General features: G+C 37.5%; 1 protein-coding gene across 1 annotated transcript in view; it reads left to right on the top strand.

The window, feature by feature from the left end:
- The window catches only part of LOC124164189 (serine proteinase stubble-like), a 230,694-nt gene that overhangs the window by 71,247 nt on the left and 138,010 nt on the right, over positions 1-21,437 (top strand). Inside the window, exon 2 of the mRNA XM_046541398.1 lies at positions 374-457. The gene's annotated coding sequence lies outside the window, so the exon portion shown is untranslated. The remainder of the gene's footprint in view (positions 1-373; positions 458-21,437) is intronic.

Below are 21,437 nucleotides of genomic sequence, written 5' to 3'. Positions count from 1 at the left end.
TCACAAAATAACTTCCCTACATAGCGGACTTTTTTTGGACGATTTCTATTTAGTCTTCCAATTTTCTAAATAAGACACCCTACAACTGGGACTATGATGGCTAAAAACAGCCTTAAACATATCATTTACATAATCCAGAATGGGCTTCAATATCTAAAAAGTGGGCATACTTTGACTCTTTTTCCGTGAAGAACCACTCGCTGGAGAATAGCTTAATCATCTTAACATTTACGTGTTTGGAACTCTAAAAAATAAATGAAATGCAATGGGAATCATTGACACTAATTTTTTTTGCATTGATCTAATACTACCGTCACACATACAGTAATTAAGCCTGTTAAATCGATATTCATTCCTCATTTTCTTATTTCAGGAGCTGTTTATTAACGGCCAGCCAACTTCCAAGCTAAACTTCAGTATGAAGACCAAGAGGTGTGAACAACTGAATTAACCATGGGTGAGTCGCAAAAGCCACTGTCAAGGATATAAGCATAAGTAAAAACGCTAGAATATCATAAATGTATGAATGGTCAACTACGTCCATTCGTCATATAATTTGGCGCCAGTCACCGTATTGACCTAAGACAAAATGTTTGATGGGGGGTTACCAATCACCAGCGTGCAAGAGGATTCCCACATTCTCACCACACATTCATAAAAAATGTTACATGTAATAACAAAATATACGACCACAGTCATGCAAAGGCAAAACTTGCCAAAAGTTAGTAATTTCTTCAGAGTATCCATACAAAGTTGTAAAAATATTATAACCACTGAAAAATGAAAGCATTCGTTGAGCCGTTATAGCGAATGACGCCGTTGGTAATCATTATCGTAAGATAAAAGAATGACATTTTAAATCTCTCCGTCATGCGGTCTATTTCATTTGTTATTTTCTAGGGATCCCGTATACCATAGCACGACGGTAATCCAAGGATAGTCTTCTCGTCGTCTGAGAAAAAATATTCTCTGATTTTACTAAGTAAATGTAGCCTATATTTTTCTCTACGCTCCTGTGTAGATTACCACTGACATAATTGGAAACGCTGCACTTTTTATCGAAGATGCTCATCACGAATCTGACCGCCCTGCGCTGTACTCTATCGATTTTAGCTATCAGTCCTTCTTCGTGAGCACTAATCTCTATTATTAACCAATCCAATAGCATGAACATTATTTATTATGGTGAAACCCGCAAATTAAACTAAGGGAAGTGAATTTGCGCATGTAAGCTCAATACTTGAGATCGTTTTCTACTAACGGGAATTTGGGAATTTGGGTAAGTCATGAATACAGAAATTTTGATCCAACGACGAATTCAATGTACCTACATATCTTCTTCAGCTTATATTGCCAAATTTAATATAAATAAATTTCACTCCACAATTTTAACTTTGTCAAATTAAATTGTAAACCTCAGTGTTAAAAATGAAACTCAGAGACATGTGATCTTTTCTTGTAAATGGCATTGGAAATTCAAATTTTATGCACCGCGAATGAACGTTTAAACATTTGATGGATTAAATTTGGAAACTTTAAACGATAAGACATGGTTGATAACGGAATTACTCAAGGTTATTTGAACATTTCAATGACCCGCATGTTTTATGTAATTATTTATCTGTTTAGGTCCTTTTTCATGTGCAGCCGCTACGCCGATGTAAAGATAAATTTAAAACAATTAAATGAGGCCAAATGCAATAACAATATGAAAACTAACAGCTAAGTGACTAGAAGAAAGAGGAAAGCATTCAATTAGCTTAGAGTTGTGAGATGACTTGAACGGTGAAATTGTAGCATATTATCATATGTTCCCAATCCATTCACCCTCATTAAGATAGGCTTCCCCATCCCAAAGCTGTTGACTGATATATAATCCTGTCTTCCATATTGACAACTCACTTTTGTTCCTTTATTCACCGCTTATTGAAGCCATCATCGATCCCAATACGCCCCATTTTGCTCGTTCCACGCTCAACGTTACGATCGACGCATAATAGGAACTACAGAAAAATACTAACCATAGGATGGCACACAATTGTGTTAAAAACCGAGTCGGTTGAAAACTAAAAGTTTAGATACGAAACAAAGTTAAGATTATCATAATTTAATGAGATAAACTTCCACAACTTCAAGCCTGGAGTTATTTCTTATTAAATTCAAACGATATTGCAAATAGAACCAGCGAATCTGGATTCTATTCTGCCGCAGAAAGGTCGGCGTTAATGTTCGTCACGTGATATGGGATATATTTAATTTACCCTTCGTGACATGACCAGTAACCATCGCAACCACTCTATTCCCATTCTTCCTCTAGTGCGTTCCACAAACACCGAAAATTACAAAACATGAATTCCTACCGTTCGTATAAAGCGGAACCGGAACGAATCATTCCCCCTGACCATTGTGTAACACGAATCAAATCGATTCGTGCCTGAATCGATTGGCTGCGGCAAATCTCAATGTATCGATAATGACCCGGAGCGTGCCAAGGTTAGCCTGGGAAGTAGCCTGCGCACACCGGACACCGTTAGGCATCTTTCAGGGAAGAAATTGGAGCGGGACGATTTCGGGCTCAAGAACACTCGCCTTTGTTACGTATGCATAGACGAAAGGAAAAAGCGTAAACAGGAAACTGAAATCATGCACTGATAGAGCGTAGCTGCCATAATTCTGTAATATATATGTACAATAAAGGTTATAATGCTGGAGGTTTAAGATCAACCAAATTTTCGATCTTTTTATCGGAATAGATACAAAATAACTCTTATCTTTATATTCTATCATAGAATTATCATTGCACTCCATAGCCGTTTTTTGAATTAGCACTACACAATACGCTAGCCTAAAAATATGTAATTTGATCACTTTATATAGTCAACGGGTTGAGCGCTAACTGATATTACGAAATTACCACCACTACATGAGTAATTAAATTAGAAAAAAAACGATTCGTGCATATCTTTTTTTCTTCACAATTCTTTGTGTAAATGCCGCCTGAGAAAACAAGAATTCAACAACGCGGTCGCCTCCATAACAGAAGTGTATTATGACGCAATACAAAATCATATGCATGCAGAAAAATAGACACCATTTTTTTTATTGATCACGACACTTGCTCTAATAAAATTTCTATTTCAACAGGACCTATAATCGAGAATCCATTTTGGCACGGATGGGTTGAGAGGATGTTTGACACCCCAACAGACATATCAATCACTCATGCGAGGAAAAAAAAACAATTTCCACGGAATTTAAAAACCATTTTTTGCCAGTGCATGAATAATTCATCGCCTCCTTGGGCTATAGAAAGTTGAAAATGATTCCTGATCCGGCATATTAATTTCTGTGTTATGGTTGAGCATGGGGAACTACTTTACTCCCGAAATCTATCATGCTTGGTACTTACTACAATTAGAGCAGCTGTGACGCCTCAGGATACTAATGTCCACTTGCCTTCCACATCGCAGCACTAAAACCGTTTAAGAAACGTATTTCAAAATCACATGCGAAGAATACATAAATGGAAAATGTAAGGAAACAAAAGAACCCTGCCAAAGGAGTGCAGTTTACAGCCTCCCCGAGTCGAAAATTACGGTGTGGTTACTAAAAAAAGGTGACCAACATCTGAGATCTTTTGCGCAACAGGGCTGGGTAGGAAATATATGATTAAGTGAAATATGGCGTCAGAATAGGGTAGTTTCCTCCATCAGATAAAACGAATGGCATTGATTGCGATTTTTTACCCACCATCAGTGTATTCATAATATACAAATTATTTGGTTTTAGTAATCTCAGTTTAGACGAAGGCAATGGTCAATTTTAACCGCATTTGAAAAAGGCCACATTGGCGCCCAAGCGATGCCACTCCACGTGACGTCACAGGGACCTAGTTTCTATACGAGTAGATAGGAGTTTTACATCGTCTGAGATTACCAATGCATGCGTGAGGCACAGACTTCAGGGAAAAATCTCTAAATAATCACCGATTAAAACTGCCTATGGTCGGAAAGTTTCCTTCTTTTGATAAGGTATTGATAATCCTTATTTAAGCCAAGCGCTACCTGCTAGCAGGGTACTCTCCCGAAGGTAACCTCACACAGCGACAGCGGTAACCAGAATGACGTCGCACGGGCTTTTCCCAGCATTCATACTTAGCAGTTGCGTTTTCGCGCTCTTGAAAATTTTCACTTTTCATTTAATCGCGAAAAATAGATATCGTCATTTAAAAATCTAAAAGCGTGAAATACGTACTCCAGGAGCAATGACCTTTCGATTGAGGCAATAAAGAATAAAAGGAAACCACCCTATTAGCCTGCTGCTAACGAAAGGCGCCTACGGGACTACGGTATGACGGCCCATCCGGCGGACGGAGTGCTGTTTTTCAAATGCCAAGCACTCAGGCAGGGATCGGATAGTCTCGGTAAAATCATCGCCACCGCCGGGATTTGAACCCGGACCCACAAGGCATGAGGGCAGCACTCCAATCACGCCAGCCCCACCCCTTGGGAGTCGAAATTTTCCATGAGATTAAAACTGCAGTAATAATTTCACAACTTCATCATTACTAAAGGTGCGTATAAATGTCATTCCAATATATAAACGGATACAATTTAGATAATATTTTTTTGTTCTTCCACGGCTAAGTAAGTTCGTCTGCGTGGCTCAAGCAATATTCTGAGGTAGCGTATTAGAGCGAATCATTCTCGGTCAAAAAGTGCCTAATGCGACTTGTTTAAAGTTATGCCACTACTTTGATATTTTCAGGATAAATAAGTATAGCGAACAGCCACTACGGTATTCATCAGTAACTCAAGTGAGAACATTTTCCCCAGCATTTTCTCTGAAGTAAAATTTCACTCGTAAGATGGAAATGAATAAAAGCAATCGTCTTCTCTAAAGACCCTAAAAATACAGCATATTTTAAACAATAACCTAAAACGACGCGAAATCGAAACAAAATACGATCGATCGAGAGTGAAAAATGCGTTAACTTTTGCTCTTACGTTAGTTGGTCTGGGAAACGACGAGCATATCATTCTAATGAAGTTTTCAAAATATATACCCCCGCAATAGTACACCGTCTACTGGAGGCCACGATAAATTCGATTACCATTCTCTACTTTTTCGAAGTTGCAAATTGTAAATTTGGAAATATTTTAAAAGTATACATTTTTATATTAGATTTAAATGCAGCACTGCTAAGCGTATAAAAAATGTTCCCCACTGTAAAGGCAATATAGTCATTTTGGCAATAACAAAAACTCCAATAATTATCCTAATACTTTCGGATTCAATTTCAAAAATAAAAAGTAAGCTCGTCTCCACACTACTTTTTGAAGCCTGAGGAAATGATCGGATACCACCATTTTGCAACTACTCATTATTCTTCAGCTAATTTTACTATTTATTTCACTTGATAATAATTTGGTATTATTGTTACCTTTCTGCTGTGTTCCTGTACATTTTAAAATGGTTCGTTAGAGATCGTTTCCCTTAATATGCATTATAACGGAGATTCTTTAATAGAGGTGATCAGCTGATGAAATTTGGCCGCCATGTTTTTGTAGGCTGTAGGGCTACTTCGGGTACCCTACATCAAGAATATGCACCTTGCCCTACATCAAGAAGGGCCCGTTTAGTTCCAAAAACGGCCATATGTAGGTCTTGATGTGGCGTATGTAGGGCGAGATCGGTTTATGTAGGGGCTGATGACGTATCCAGGGTCGGTTGGCCCTAGTGGGCCGACTGAGAATACGGCCCTTAACTGTGTTCTGAAGCACCAATATTTAAATATGAGCAAACGGCCCTTACTATATGAAAATGCCTCGTATTTTATCTTAAGCCGCTTATTTATAATGTATATGATGAAATTAGCACAGGTCTAAAGGGGTTGATGCGTCCTCTTAACCCGGTAACGCCTGAATTAAAAGGTTTCTGCGATTTCTGTGGTAATCATGTATTTAAATTTCAATGAAATTCTGAGTCATTAGGTGCAAAATTTATTCTTCTAACACTAATTGCACCGCCATATTTTACCACCAAAATGTTTTGCATCATAACATCCCAAATTTTAGGCTCACGTCAAATAAACATACTTTATATGAGATATACATGTTATAACAATCATAATTACATAATAAGACCTTTGTAATAACAGTACACGAGGCGTAAGTAAATAAAATCAAAATGCTTGCTCTAAAAATTCCGTTTCTTTGGGCTAGTTGATATATATCAATTTGAAAACGACTCTAAATGCGTTAAATAAAGCTTTAAAATTGCAAACTTTTCGGAAAAATGTCATTGAAAATATTTTAATTAATTTAAAACTCTCAAAAACCCTAATAAATTACTATAAATGACAAAAAAGTTACTACGTTTAGCACTGCACTACCAGCCGGTACCATTTGGTACAGCTAGGCGTTAACGGGTTAAGAAACTAAGAGCTTGGCACGGAGAAAACCCCCATGGGACCAGAGAAAAACGCGTCGTGGAATCGCAGGGAAGAAGGTTGGGAGAGAGGCAGGGGAGAGTTGGAGGGAATCAGTCCGCCTCGTAATAGGCGAGGAAAATTCGCCGCCGCGGCTCTTCACCCGATATTCTGCTATAAAAGCCCTTTTCCACCCCTCACCTCAATGATTTGGACCGAAAGAGAGGAAATAACGGCTTCGCGCAATAAGGCCTGCCGTGGCAGCGGCACACTGGGCCAAGGCCGATGCGAGATTGTTTAGCAGAGGATGTCGGGCGGGGAGAGAAAGAGAGATAGGTGTTTGGGGGGGAGGGGGAGGTTGGGGTATCAGTCCCTTTTGAAGGGGGGAAGAGAAGAGATAGAGGGAATGGAGGAGGAGGGACTCGCGATATATCGACTCGCGGGATCCCCCGACCGCGAAAATAAAAAACCCAAAAGGCAATCTGAGGAAGAATAACGGGGGGAAAAAGTCCCGATACACCTCAGCAGCGCATCTCCTCATTACGCATTCATTGAGTCCGACACAGTTTCGACAACAGGCGCAACAATAATATTTTTACAATGATGCGCTTGACATTCTAAAAACAAACAGTGAATCAAGAAGTAACCACCACGTCATATTTTTATCCAAATCTAATTCTCTGCGAACGTTTATTATGATCATTTCCTTTCTTGGGAATAGCATAAGCTATTTATATTTTTTTCAAATTTGTGCTCTTGTTAGTATGACATCTTTTTTTTGCTGTACCATTTGATAATTTTTAATTAAAGAATACAAGACTTTTTTGTGTAGTATCAATTTCGGCTAGGTGTATAACCAAATTTGCCTTTTTTTTACTTAGGCACATGCATTTTTTCTGCTATGAAATGGGAAAACGTTATACATAGACTTTTCAAAAAATGAAAATTTTATCATTTTGTAATTAATATGCCTGCAAAATGTATAATATTATTTTTCTCAAGGATTTTTCCAGAAAAATTGTTATTTTTCTAGCAATCCATCTACTTACCATTATGAAGGCACTTATTTATTTCCATATTTCTTAATTTCAACCAAACCAGGTTTCGACACATAATGCCATTTTTAAGACAGGTTGGTCGAAATGAAGAAGTATGAAAATACGCAAGTGCTTTCATTATGTTAGATATCAAAGAAACTCACCGAATTACGCGAGAAACTTTTATACGAAAGAATCTTTTATAGCCTGCGAATGGTTGGGAAAGACGACGCGGGCATGCATCCATTATGTATCCCACGATCCATGATTGTGTTCTTTTTATTGGAATAGTTCTATGTTTATCGTCATTCTCGCTACTTATTTTTTTGTGAATTGCATAAATTGCATTATATCATAGAGGTGAACACAAGAAATCACCGAGTGACTTGAAAACTATTTCCTCCGCCGGTTGAAAAAAATGGCAGGAAATTTTATGTTTGAGTTTACTGGTAAATTGGTTCCCTTGCTTTGAATACCATAATAACCAGTCTTATAATTTCACTATTCGACGCCGAAATTACTGAGCTCCATCCATCGCCTTATACCTCGCATAGGATCACTCCGAATCCTGATGGCACATACCAGGATGGCCCTTGACCCATGCATTTCAAATGAGAAATTTAGAGAAACTCCGAAGAGAGGATCGTGGATTTTAAATTTCATGGACTGAAGAAAAAAGTATTCAATATATCACTATGACAATCGCTCTTTGCTCATATAAGTCGTACTACAACGCACTCCTAACACCTAAGATACACCCGTTAAAAATATTCAAGTTAAATTTCTTTTGTCGGATAGACGTGCAATAAGAACGATTTCTTCGAGACGATATTTTTGTGTTATTTAACTCAATTTAAGATTTTATGCAATATGCCTGATCGTAAAAACTGCAAGAAATAGAACAGTGAAATATTCTATAGACTATATAAATAGACTATAAGTTTCCCAGCACGATCAATAAATACATCAAGGAAGGTATATAACGCGACACCATTTATGGAGTGTGTTAAAGAATGTGAGAGAAGGAAACTAATGGTGATACATAACGAAAGTTAGATAATTTTAGCCAATTGTGATGTTCATAAATTCCTAAAATATAATTTTTGAGATTTTTCTTACGCCGTGATGGTTTTTAATGACCATATTTACCGAATAAATGTCGGACAAATTCCTCCCATAAGAGTAACCTGAATTTGATGTGAAGTTCTGATACCGCAGAGTGAAGGCATGCTTAGCACTCAGCCTGTTTTCGACGTAGATAGCATCGGATTCAGCCGCACCCATTTGAGGCTAACCGCACAATACGATGAGGACATCTCCCTTAGGATAGCAGCAATAGAGCTCCTTCCGCACGGAGATTAGATCCAGCGAGATGCTCTCCAATCGGGAGAGAAAATGAGGGTGTTGTAAGCAGGCTGAGACCTATTAGTGGAGGTAACCGATGCTGAAATGGCCTTTTCATTCATCACGGCACTGGCGATGCGTGACATAATAAGCACGACGAGTCATTCATTCGAGCTTCGTTGATGATCATTATTATACTGACATTTCTCGAACCGGGCGGCTATTTGTAAAGCTGTTTGCATTCTATGCATATTTTTGCGACCATAGTTTTGTTCTTTGGTTAATAAATCGTACTTTTATTTTAGTAACAAAAAAGCGTTTCAATAGTAGATATTTTGAACATTATACGAACCGCGAAGTACATTTAACAATAAGTCAAACAAGTCACATTATTTGGTACATCTTATTACAGTCTCTGTGAATTTTAAACTACCCGAAAAATTTCAGATCAAAAAACGTGGATTCAGTAGTGATACAGTACAGTGCTTTAAACGACACAGCTCAGTGTTTTTATTAAAAAAATCTGGAAAAACGAATTTTAAATGCTTCTTTCAAAAAAATAATTATTATTATAGTGCATTTAGAAAAGAATAACATTAAAAATAAGAGCAACTAAAAAAGTCCTTTCATATAAATATATATGAAACTACAACTAAAAAGCAACTAAAGCAACTAAGCAACTAAAAAAGTCCTTTCATATACAGTAGGTTGTTTACGACTGTCGCCTTTTTCCTGCTCTCGGCTATTATTTCTCTCTTTCTATATCACTCCTATTTTCTCATTCCCGTTGTTTCCGTTACCCTCTGCATGTGCCCTCCAATTCACTCTTGGTCATCCTCTTTTCAGTTTTTCCGATGGTCTGCAATCAAATATTTGCTTGGGCCACCTGGTGCCATCCATCCTATTAACGTTGCCAAACCGGAGCATCTAGTTGCTTTCTTTCTACCTCGTCTACTATATCTTTTTCCTATTCCATCATTGAATAATTTTTAACTTCATTAAGTCTACTCTTTCTGCAACTCATCCTCATGTAATATCTCTCAGTCGTTAATAACCTACTTCTGTTTCTTTCCTTGATGTGTCATGCCTCTGCTCCCTATGTAAACAAAATAACTCATCTACAATATGTAAACAATAAATCACATATCCTGTTATGCTAAATATTTTGTTAAAAATTCCTTTTAACACAGCTAATATTGCTTTGCTGTCTAAACAAAAGCTTCATCGTCACAACTAGCAACATTCGCCCCAGGGACAGGACTGACAGTTTATCTACCAGTGACTATAGAAAAGGACGAATAGGAGGTATTATGCTATGGGACGCACTTCTTTACTGTCATAAAAACAAATATTTAGTATAGCAATAGGCTGTCTATAAATTAACACATTTTGCCACCAATCTGAGGGGGGCATCTGAGGAAAAAATACGTGTGTGAAACAATGCTGACGAATGACATTCGAGTCTCTGAAAAGGCATCGGTTCCACACGAAACATACACAAAATCAATTGAATTATAATGAAAATTGGATATTTATTTAAAGTTATCACAAATTTTAGATTATATAAATTTCATTTTAACGTTGTATGCAAGAAAATGACGCAGTAATTAAAAATATTTCCCAACCAAAGAACAAGCTTTAGCACTTTAAAATGAAAAGAAAACATGTATTTCCCTGTTTCTGCAAGAAGGAATTGTTTTTCCCCCTCAACTTCAATCCTCCGAGAACTTGCGAAGACATGACTTTCTTAAGAAAAACTTCCCAGCAGAAATAAAAAAAAAAATTCCCATTGCATTTTTCTCGGCGACAATGACCTTGTAAGGGGAGACAACCCCTGAGAAGTAATTATATGATGAGCACAAAAAATGCCATTACTTCAGCGAGGGATTGAGCGTTCTTGAACAAGCTTCTTCTGTCCACGCATTTAACTTTCAACACTGAAAGTCACGCAAAGCTACCAGCACTATGGTCCGAACGGCAGACTACATCGATGGCTAAGTTCTATCAACACGTATCTCAAAAATAGCAACTTTTTCGGAGAGCAAAAAAAAGATTAATATTTTTAATTGTGCATTGAAATTAAAAACCAAAAGTCCATAAAACTGATACCGAAGCATGCATTTATAAACAAAGAGTTGTTTCGTGCATTAATTTCACTTTTTAATGTCATTACCCTTTGTTTGAGATACCCGTCACAAAGCGGCCGAATTTCAGACACGTGTTGTTCGAACTTCGCCATTGATGTGTATGATTTGTGCGAAAACATATGCTAAAAGATGTATTTAAAATTTCCTACTGACAAAAAGGTGATTGGAATTATTGCTTATTCTCTAAAACACTTCGGTAGACTGTAGCACAGATTTCAAATAGTTCCTACGTATTCATAACAAGACTTGTAAATATGAAGAGACAACCTAATGCTGATTTCAAGACCTTTGAACGGAGAAGGGTAAGATACTCCAGCCTATTGTGGTATTTTCCACTGTATTCGCGAGACGCCCAATAGATAATGCTTTCAACAAATTCGACAGGGTGGAAAGAAAGGCCGCAACATGCGTATCGGGTCGTCACAAGAAAGCCGACTGTGACGGACATGGCAAAAGTCTTAGGATTAGGATTTAGACGTGAATTCTTAGCTTATTTTAGAAAAAATTCACTTAATGTAAGTTATTGCAGGGTTATCAATGTGAATTGTCAGAATGTATCTTTTCATTGCCATCCAGCATTTGCATTTTCGTAACGTAAATTAAATAAATAAATAAGTTCTAGATGAAATATTTCGTACAGACAATCACATTAAAACTATAAAGAAAGTCAAACTTTAGCATAAAAATCAAATTGAAACTAACACTGATCGGCTTCTCAATCGAGCAAATAAAACCAATAATGACGTCATTTTACAATTTACCATGATTTGTTTAACCTTTTTCAAAACTTTTGTGAAGTTAAAGGGATTAAAGCAATTCTATAAAGGTGTCTGTTGGGAGAATATCAATAAATAGACCACGGAAGAAAAAAATTAAAATGGAAAAGAAAGGCACCTGCTGACAAATCTAGGACTCAGAATAGAAATATTATTACGAAGCAAATTATGCTCAAGTATACAATGATCTCAGAATTGTATTGTTTGAAACAACATTAATATAATACGTTCTTACAAAGTCACTACAAGCAGTAAAAAATAATAGCGGCATAAAAAAATTCCTCCATCTACTCTTCGATCTCTCCCATATGATTCCTCACGATCCAATTATTGATGCAATTACTGTCCAATTATTCTCTTGGATGAGAGAGGTGAGAATATTACCGATTAACTACTTGAACAAGGCTGAGAGGAATATCAGATGGAACGTAAGCTACCGCTCGAGATTGGCTCACTCGGAAGCCGGCACACTTATGGCAGCTCATAGCTGAGCGTGACTCCCCGCTCCTCGGTTCTATTCCAAGACATTAATTCGAATTACGGCCGACCTCCCTTCCCTCTTATCAGTAAATCTGGTTCACTTTCCTAAAAACCTCACCCCCTTCAAAACTCTTCCCTTAATCACTGTATTCAACATCTCCTCAATGCGTCCACGCCATCTACCGCTTATTCATCCAATCCAACACCTCGCTTTCTTGCAATAGGGTGGTTTCCTATTATTTTTTTATTGCCTAAATCGAAATATTATTACTCCTGGAATACTTGATTCATGCTTTTAGATTTTTAAATGACGATATCTATCTTTCGCGTTTAAATGAAAAGTGAAAATTTTCAAGCGCGCGAAAACGCGACGGCCAAGTACGAATGCTGGGAAAAACCCGTGTGACGTCATTCTGGTTGCGGCTGCCGCTGTGTAAGGCTATGAGCGCCCCTACGATGTAGGCTTCTAGCAGGTAGCAGAGTAGGTACCCTGCTAGCAGGTAGCGCTTGGCTTAAATAAGGATTATTAATACCCTATCAAACAAAGTAAATTATCCGACCATAGGCAGTTTTAATAGGTGAATATGAAGAGATGTTTCCCTGAGCTCTGTGCCTCACGCATGCATTGGAAATCTCAGACGATGTAGAACTCCTGACTACTCGTATAGTATCTGGGCCCCTGTGACGTCATGTGTAGTGGCATCGCTTGGCCGCCAATCTGGCATTTTTCAAATGAGGCTAAAATTGACCATTGATTTCTAAAACCAAATAATTTGTATGAATGATAATTATAAATACACTACTGAATACAATAATTGTGGGTAACGAATTCCTTTCGTTTTCTTTGATGAAGGACACTACCCTAATCTAACCGCATTCGTCCGAATATAAGCCGCGCTCGAATGGGCACATGTATGTACAGTCACTTTCAAAAGTCGGTCCCCACGGCCAGCGCGAGCAACTACGTTTTCCGCTGGGCTAGAACTTCGGGTATTGCCTATGCCTTCTGTGTATTGAATGGGCCAATTAGACTTACTCTTACCGTCCGCCAAAGTCCAACCGAGGCATTCTTCACTATTCCTAAATTTTTCGCGACCTCCTCGACTCCCGGTGCCAGAACACATGGCAAAGCATAGGTTCTCAGTCACGCAATTCTCACCCAGATAGTATTCTGAGATAAATAGTCTGAGAAGTCTGGCTTTCACTCAAAAATACGGAGACGTATCTGCGTCGCAACGCACATATAAGGAAGAAACGAAAATTGGAATTTACGTCTGAAAAAGTATTCTAAAAGTTGCCTCCAAAATAACATTCTAGATTATATCTTTAACACATTATTACCAAACACGATCAATGCATATTGTTCTATATATTAGTATTTTAGACACACTGATAGGTGCATTCATAATTCCTAAGCATTCTCTTGGGATATATATTATCCTAGAGATTTATACGCGTCTCATCATACGAGAAATAAAAATACTGATGTGCGCCAAATTATTACGTTTAATTCGTTATGATATTTATTCCAATCGTTACTAACATTTCCCTAAGAAAATGTTTAAATAATGCTTAATGTATTCCAGGTATCAGTAAATAATTAACTCATTTCTTCGTGTTCATCGAAAGTTGGAATGTCTAAATAGTAATCATAAATATATTTCCTATAGATAAAAAACCTTCGGAAACATTAATTACATGACTTGCTTGCCACTTTCTTGCCATTTTAAGGCACATTTAGTATATGTTTTATCTCTCACCCTTTCACTGAGAGGTCAAACTAAGTCTTTCCCGCTTTTTGCTTCTTTTTTTCAGATAGAATCAGCCGTAATTGGCGCCTGGTGATATCATGCATGTTAATGTTCTCTACATTATTATGTGTAAGTGGTTTCGCACTAATAATAGAACATACACTCACGTAATGAATACCTTGTGGCAGTCTTAAGGGTGAACAAATACTGATCATTATCCTACAAACAAAAAACTACGCATGCATAGTTTTCATCCGATAAAAATATACCGTGTCGGGTACTTGATGACTATTTCTGCGCAATTAATAAAAACGATATGTATTAGCTACCAAATATAAAGCTTTTGATGTAGCGATTTTCGGTGCGGGAACTTAGACGACGACGAAAGATGGACAAGAAAAGAATGAAGGCATCCGAGATGTGAGTATAAAAAAACAACGGAAAAGGTGAGATACACGGAGAGGAAAAGAAATGAAGAAGTGCTATCCTTAGAGGAGAGATTTGAGGTACAGGGGGAGGAGAAGGATGAAGGTGAGGATATGGATAGAATGAAAGGGCCTTAATGCGAATGGGCGTTACTGTTAATTCAAGTTGTAAGGTCAAGTCAGGAGGGGCGCAGGCGGGGTGATTGGCAAATTCTTTCATGTAATCCAACATTATCAAGATACCTTTCATAATAATCAAATATACTTCCTTTTTCATTTCAGAAGAGCAGGTAAATTTTGTTTTTTCATGACCACCATAAGTGGTTTACTCACAATCATAATGCCAGGCTGATGTTGCTCGCACTATTTTTCTTAAAAAACACCGAACAATACTGATGTATGAGTATTCCACAGAAAGAAAAGGACAACATTTCCTACGACGCATTGCGGCCTGAAAGCTTGCCATTTTTCTCAATGCCCATAATATCTCGCTACTTGTTTCACTGAAAAATTATATTTATATTCAAAGCAATTCAAGGCAATACGACTGCTCATCTGCAAAATATAATGCAAAAATTATATTCTCTCATAAAACAATTCCTTTGCCGGTGGTTTTTCTAGGTAAGAAATTAAAATACTTTTTCTTATTTTATATTAACAAGACGGGAATAAGTTACGGTATTAAAATGTAGGCACCACTTTTCTCCGAATGAACTTAAACTTGGGGAGTAACTGATATTTCACTTGTAAACATTGAAAAATGTCTGAAAATCTTTCGCCCTCGAACGGGTGAACGCGAGCATGATAGTAGCCGTGACGCAAAAGACAATATTAACATTGGCGTACATATTTTCGTATTTTATCAAGACCATGTTGAGAAAAAAAATTGGAGTATCATGCTCGAAATGTTCTGAAATTTTTATTTGTACTATATGTGCTGTTTAAATTCACCAAACGATTCGGATGTTCCTCTCACGATGTGTTACTCGCCAGAAAAATCCTTAAATTCTTCCCCGCTTTCTTCGATGGTGGAATTGTTTGGCTTTGGGGGGGGGGGGGTTCACCGGGGCCTTCCTACCTCCGAATTCGTGGTTGGGGCTCTTGACGAGGGTTAAAGGAGTCAACTTGCACAACCCGATCAAATCAAATCGGTCCCCAGCGGACAAGGAACGCGTAAGCAATACGCGAAGGTCGACTTCGGAGAATAACAGAGACGGCTGCGCCAGGTATGTGGACCGACTTTTGAAAGTTACTGTACATGCTACCCCGCATATCGCCATGCTAGGCGTGTGGCAGGGGTTGTCAGAGTGTCAGCCGTTGACATATAAAAAGGTAATGCCCTAAGGAAGTTCTCCCTAGCATTTAATAAGGCCGTTTTACCCGGGGCACATCATTGCGCAATCTGACGTACGTACGCAGGCGAAATCAAAATTGCGTCGTGTAAAGCGGCGAATTGCTAGAACAGATGCGAGAATGCGATATGGATGCGATATATGCGAATAGCCTCTGTTCTTACTTCGATCGCGCATTCTCGCAATTTCAAAAAAGTTTTCAGAGCTCCAAAAATGATTAATGAAAATTGAGCTTTGTTTTCCACATAAATATTTATTTAATCACGACCGCGGTTTCGACGAACTGCGTCATCCTCAGGCATAAATAAATATACATGTGGAAAAACAAAGTTCAATTTTCATTCATCATGAATAAATTCCACAAAGTAACGCCTCAACTGCTCCAAACACGGTCCCCGTGTAAAACGGCCTTTAAAGTCTTCTCCGTTCGCATGAAAAAAGAATTCCCATACCTATCCGCATCAGCGAAAAGGTTAAAAGGCAGTCAATTTTTCTTCGCGAACAGCTTGGTTGTAGGAGTCAGATTGAAAAATGGAATGATACCTGTCTGTCATGAGTCATGAGGCATAAAGGTTTTGGCAAATTCTGCTGATATTAAGCCGCGAAATGTATGAAAAATGCTGGCCGATACATTCTTATTGCATGTAGATTAGATTCTTCCCCCATATTACGCAAATCTGTGCTGTTTTTTTTCATTTCGATTGAAAACTTTATCAAATATTTGAAACTCATTGTAATATTTTCATCTTCTAATACAGATAAAAATGTCGTTATTAGAATTAAGTAATTTAACTATTGTAACATTAATTTCGCATTGTAATTTTTTTAACTGAGGCCTATAAGGCTACCAAATCTTACCTTATATCTGCCAACTCATCAGCGAAAAGGTTAAGGCTGTCAATTTTTTCTCCGGGAATAGCTCGATCTGTAGGCGTCAGATTGAAAAATGGAATGATACCGGTATGTGGTGTAGCCAGAACCCTGGAAATATAAAAACAATCATTTTTCTTCATAAAAGGAAAAAATATATTGAAAAATCATGATTTACAAAATGCTTTTTCAGCTAATAAAGTTTTCCGATTATGTAAAGTGTTAAAATTAGTTTAAAACCCTCAACTTAATACCCTGTTTTTCAAATATTTCCCCCCCTGGTTTTGGACCCCGCCCCCAACGAAATTCCTGGGTACGCCACTGATATCGGTTTCTTTACTAATCGAACAACATAATCCCCGGAAAATAAAAAATCCAATAATGAATCAAAATATTAATTTAAAAAACTTTTTTATCCCGATTAAAAAAGAAGGCAATAAACCACCCTGCCTTTGGCAGACCGCCCACCCACGTTTTAATTTTGCAGATGAAAGGCTATATTGTCAATACTAGAAAAATTATGCAGGTCAATTCCAACGTGTTAGATAAAATTATTTCCTTAAAAATATTCATGTACAATGTCCATGCTATAACTAAAATCCCACGTAATGAACAATTTACACAGCTCAAGTGTAATATGATTAGCGGATTCGCACCATGCTAACGTTTTTCAACATTCAGTTTTCGAATTTTTTTCAATTTAGTGTGATCTTTGCATCTACAAGTACAGATATAACCGTAGTTTCTTAGATTATTTATCATTCTATTGTTATACTATTTTCTCAATTTTATTTGATATAATTGTGGTCTATGCGGCTACCAAAAACCTCTACATAAAATTGTATGAAAAAGCAAAACTTAATACGATAGAAGACGCGCAAAGTCAGCTTGTATAAAATGTAAAAAATATATGAAAAAAGTAATGACCAAGCCAGGATTTGAATTAAAATTTATGGTACCGTCATAGTAACATTATTTCATCTATTATTCTACTGCGGAACTAACATAATTTACCGCACACCGCAAGGTGTTGCAATTTGAATTGAGTTCTTTTTGCCGCAACTACTTCAGAGTAAATTTCTAAATAACATAACATATCTATGTTTTTTAATCTCGAAGGTTTTTCTTTAATGTATCAGAGTTAGAATTAACAAAACACGCATGAAAAGCGCAGGAAAAAACATGACTACGAAATTGCGCGTTCCAAAGTTTCACGTTAACAATAAATCAAACCAATCCGACGCTTGTTTTTCCCTTTAATTTTTCCTATGAACACTATTATCAAATTTTTGACTTGAAATATCATACTAATTGTTCCCTGTAGGTAATTAATTCTGATTTATTCATAAAAATGGGCTTAACTGTTCAGTGAAATAAAAATATTGCAATAGACCACATTTTATAAAGATCCTTGCACGGATTGCTATTGCATTCACCACTGCAACCAGCAATTACTCAATCATTATAACTGAATGACACTCAAAAAGATTTTTCAACGCGTAGACTTAGCTTTTTTTGTAATTTTTCATTTCAAAATTTTTAATATTCACAAGCAGGAATAAAGATTCTTCGATCCATATATATGATACACACAAAAATTTCCTCCACCAAAATTTACGATTGCTGCTCGTAACTGAATAATTAAATTTTTTTACTGCCTAAACCACAGCAAACGTTCAATTGGGGTTAAATTTAGCCTCTCGTCCAGTTGACTATCGTCCATCATTTATTTCATCCACAATTTTCTTTGTCTTTCCAACTGGCACGCTCGCTATGGAAGAAGATAACGACAATTTTCTTTTCCCTTTCAACCAGCCCCTGCTCTTTCCTTCGATCCATTCCATTCTGAAACTTTCACTCTGCTAATGAGCAATGGACTTTTACACGGAGTAGCATCTCGGTTTGGACAAAGGAGATCAAATAATGGGAAAAACACTTGAGGCGATCCTGGATTGCTTTCTCGCCCACTCACTCCCCATCAATTTGCACCTGAGCTGAATCATTTCGACGGCGGCGCCAGCCGAGTCGGACGGCAAAGCATTCAATTAACGCCTCATTGGCGCCTTTGGAGAGGGAAGGCCGCCGGTTTTGAACGAGATGGTCGAACGAAGAGGAAATGACACTTTGCTGCACGCGATGAGTCGATAACGAGAGTGGTGGTGGGCAAAAAAATAAATAAGGGGATGAATGAATGGGGGTAAACAAAAGAAACTGGCCGTTGCGAAGGGGTCGGTGACATCGATTCTACGAGATGGAAATCTCACGTCCGCCCAGCATCAACTAATAGCGTTGCCAGGGAGCAACAATGCTGGTGAGCGGGATCGGACAGAAAATCCCAACGTTCAGCACATCGAACTCAAATAATAGTCGAGATAATTTATGACGTTAAACAATAGTTTGCGCCCACTTGAAACTCAGACGTTAGCATTTTTCTCCCTCGATTTTAGCTGTTCCATTTTCACTTTGTCATGGCGCTTATAAAAATGTAATTTTATTGGGTCTTTATTAATAATTTGTTTAATTAATTAATTTATTACGATTAACTACAGCTACTGAAGTAAGCTGGATGTTTTTTCCAGTTAAAGTCTTAAAATTATAAAAGAAGAATGGTTTCGCCTCACTTCGAATGCGCAAATGCGTTAGATTAACTATTTCAATACTTAATAATATTCATAAAATTTAATAAAGCGTGACAGGGAATTAAAATGATTTAATTTCATAAAATGTATGAGTTGGTAAAAGCTGTTAGGCATGTGCTATACTGCGTTAGCAGGTATTTGCTAAGTAGGAATTGTGAGAATAGTAAGGCGAGGAAGTTAACATAATTTTCCGCCACATCAACCATAATAGCAAAATTTCCTCAACCAACTCACAAGCCCAAAATTTTTGTCGCAAGTCAGGCCGACATCATTCAATTAAACTGTATCTAAGACTCTTACGCTATGCAGAAACCAGAACTGACAATGTTATATTTCTAAAGCAAAAGGAATTACTTAAAATTTTGTGTAAAGATAACAAAATTATAGAAGTAACACCAAAGTTTGAGGCTAGTAATTCACTTTCAGTTTTTAATATAAATAATTCAATGCTACACTTAACACTCACTTCCTTCGTGGCGGCTTTAGACATCTTATATTTTTCTAATTATTAACTCACTTTCGTTAGCGGACAAATCTGTGCTGGCTTTTTTCGTTTACTTACGCGTCATACCATCTCCGTTCGCTTACTTATTTTTTTTGTTTTACCAGGGAAACATCTTATTATTCCCGAAGTTACTACTGAAGGAAAAGCTTTCCAAATACCCTCTACATTTAACTTCATTATTAACTCTTGAAACTCGGGAAAATCCGTTCTTGTTTAGTTGTTTTGGGATATTTATGGAAAACTCAGCAGTTACTACCCTACGATCACTGATTCCTTCGACGGTGTTCACCTTTATTGATGTGGTATACTTGTCGCTAATAAGACAAGAATACTTTCTCCTCTATTAGGTAAGGATACTGTTTGAAGCAATACATTTGATGTAAAAGCGTGCAATAACACCTCGAAAATCACTTTATCTCTGCCACCAGGTCTGAAGTAATACGTCTCCCTATCTATAGACGGTACGTTAAAATCTCCACCGACTGTCAAATTTCTTTCAGGATACTTGGATGATATGCCGTTCACTTGGGTTTCAAAATCCAAGATTAATGTTACATCTGAGTTGGGTGGTCTATAATACGAGCATACTTATATACCTAGTCTAAGATTTAGGGCATTTAATTGAACACCACACTGATTCAACGCTGATCTCATTTACGGTTTCCTCTTGCCTGACGATTGAATTCTTTACAGCTATAAATACTCCGCCTCCAGTTCGATTAAATTTAACTTTTTGATAAACGGTGAGCAACTTTGGGAAGATTTCACAGTCTGAATCATCATCCGTTAGCCAACTTTCTGTTCCTATGATGACGTTGCACTTCGTTCTATGAATTAAATGGTGGAATTCGGGAATCTTATCCTTAAACCTTAACCCCATGCCTCATTTCCGAGCATATTTTATATGTGAGGTCTGATAAATTTTAAAAACGCTACAGTCTGAATCTTTACACGTGTCTCTCTTTTCCACCAATAGTGACAGACATTCTAAAATTCCCGCATCACTGAAACAGCCTTTTAGATAAATTCAAGAGCAATGTCTTTTCTGACAAAGTTAGCCATATCTTACGGACGCCAACATAGGTACTACGGAAGATCAGATGATATAAATGAAATAAGAGAGATAGACGGTAGAATAGACAGATTCAGAATGTCTTTTTTCTCACGATTAATAAGAGATTATAACGGCAGCGATAGAACTCATAAATAGATTAGATGACTTGTAGTGTAGGCTTCTAACCTATGTAAAACTTAATGCATGTTACTTAATTTTATTATTATTTCTAACAGAATATGGTAGTATAATTTGTTAGTATACGTGACGTTTTTTGGACCGTGTAGTGTGCATGTGGGAGTCCAATTGCATGCTGATGATTGATCACCCCCTGCCAAACACCCTAGAGGTGGCTCGCAGGGTATTATGTAGTTCATCTACATCTACATAATACCCTGCGAGCCACCTCTAGGGTGTTTGGCAGGGGGTGATCAATCACCAGCATGCAGCATGCATTTGATGTAGATGCACAGTTCAACGGACGGTTTGCCTGAGAAGTAAAATTATGGAAGGGGGGCTGCACCAAATCGCGGATCGTGTGAGTCAGCGGGTTGGGAATGGCAGGAGGGGAAAGGTTGGTCTCACACTACAGGAACTCGCTTGAGTTGAAAACGCCGACGGGGAAAA

This window comes from Ischnura elegans, chromosome 8 (assembly GCF_921293095.1).
Source record: "Ischnura elegans chromosome 8, ioIscEleg1.1, whole genome shotgun sequence".
Taxonomy (NCBI): Eukaryota; Metazoa; Arthropoda; class Insecta; order Odonata; family Coenagrionidae; genus Ischnura; species Ischnura elegans.
This window is presented reverse-complemented; position numbering and strand designations above follow the sequence as displayed.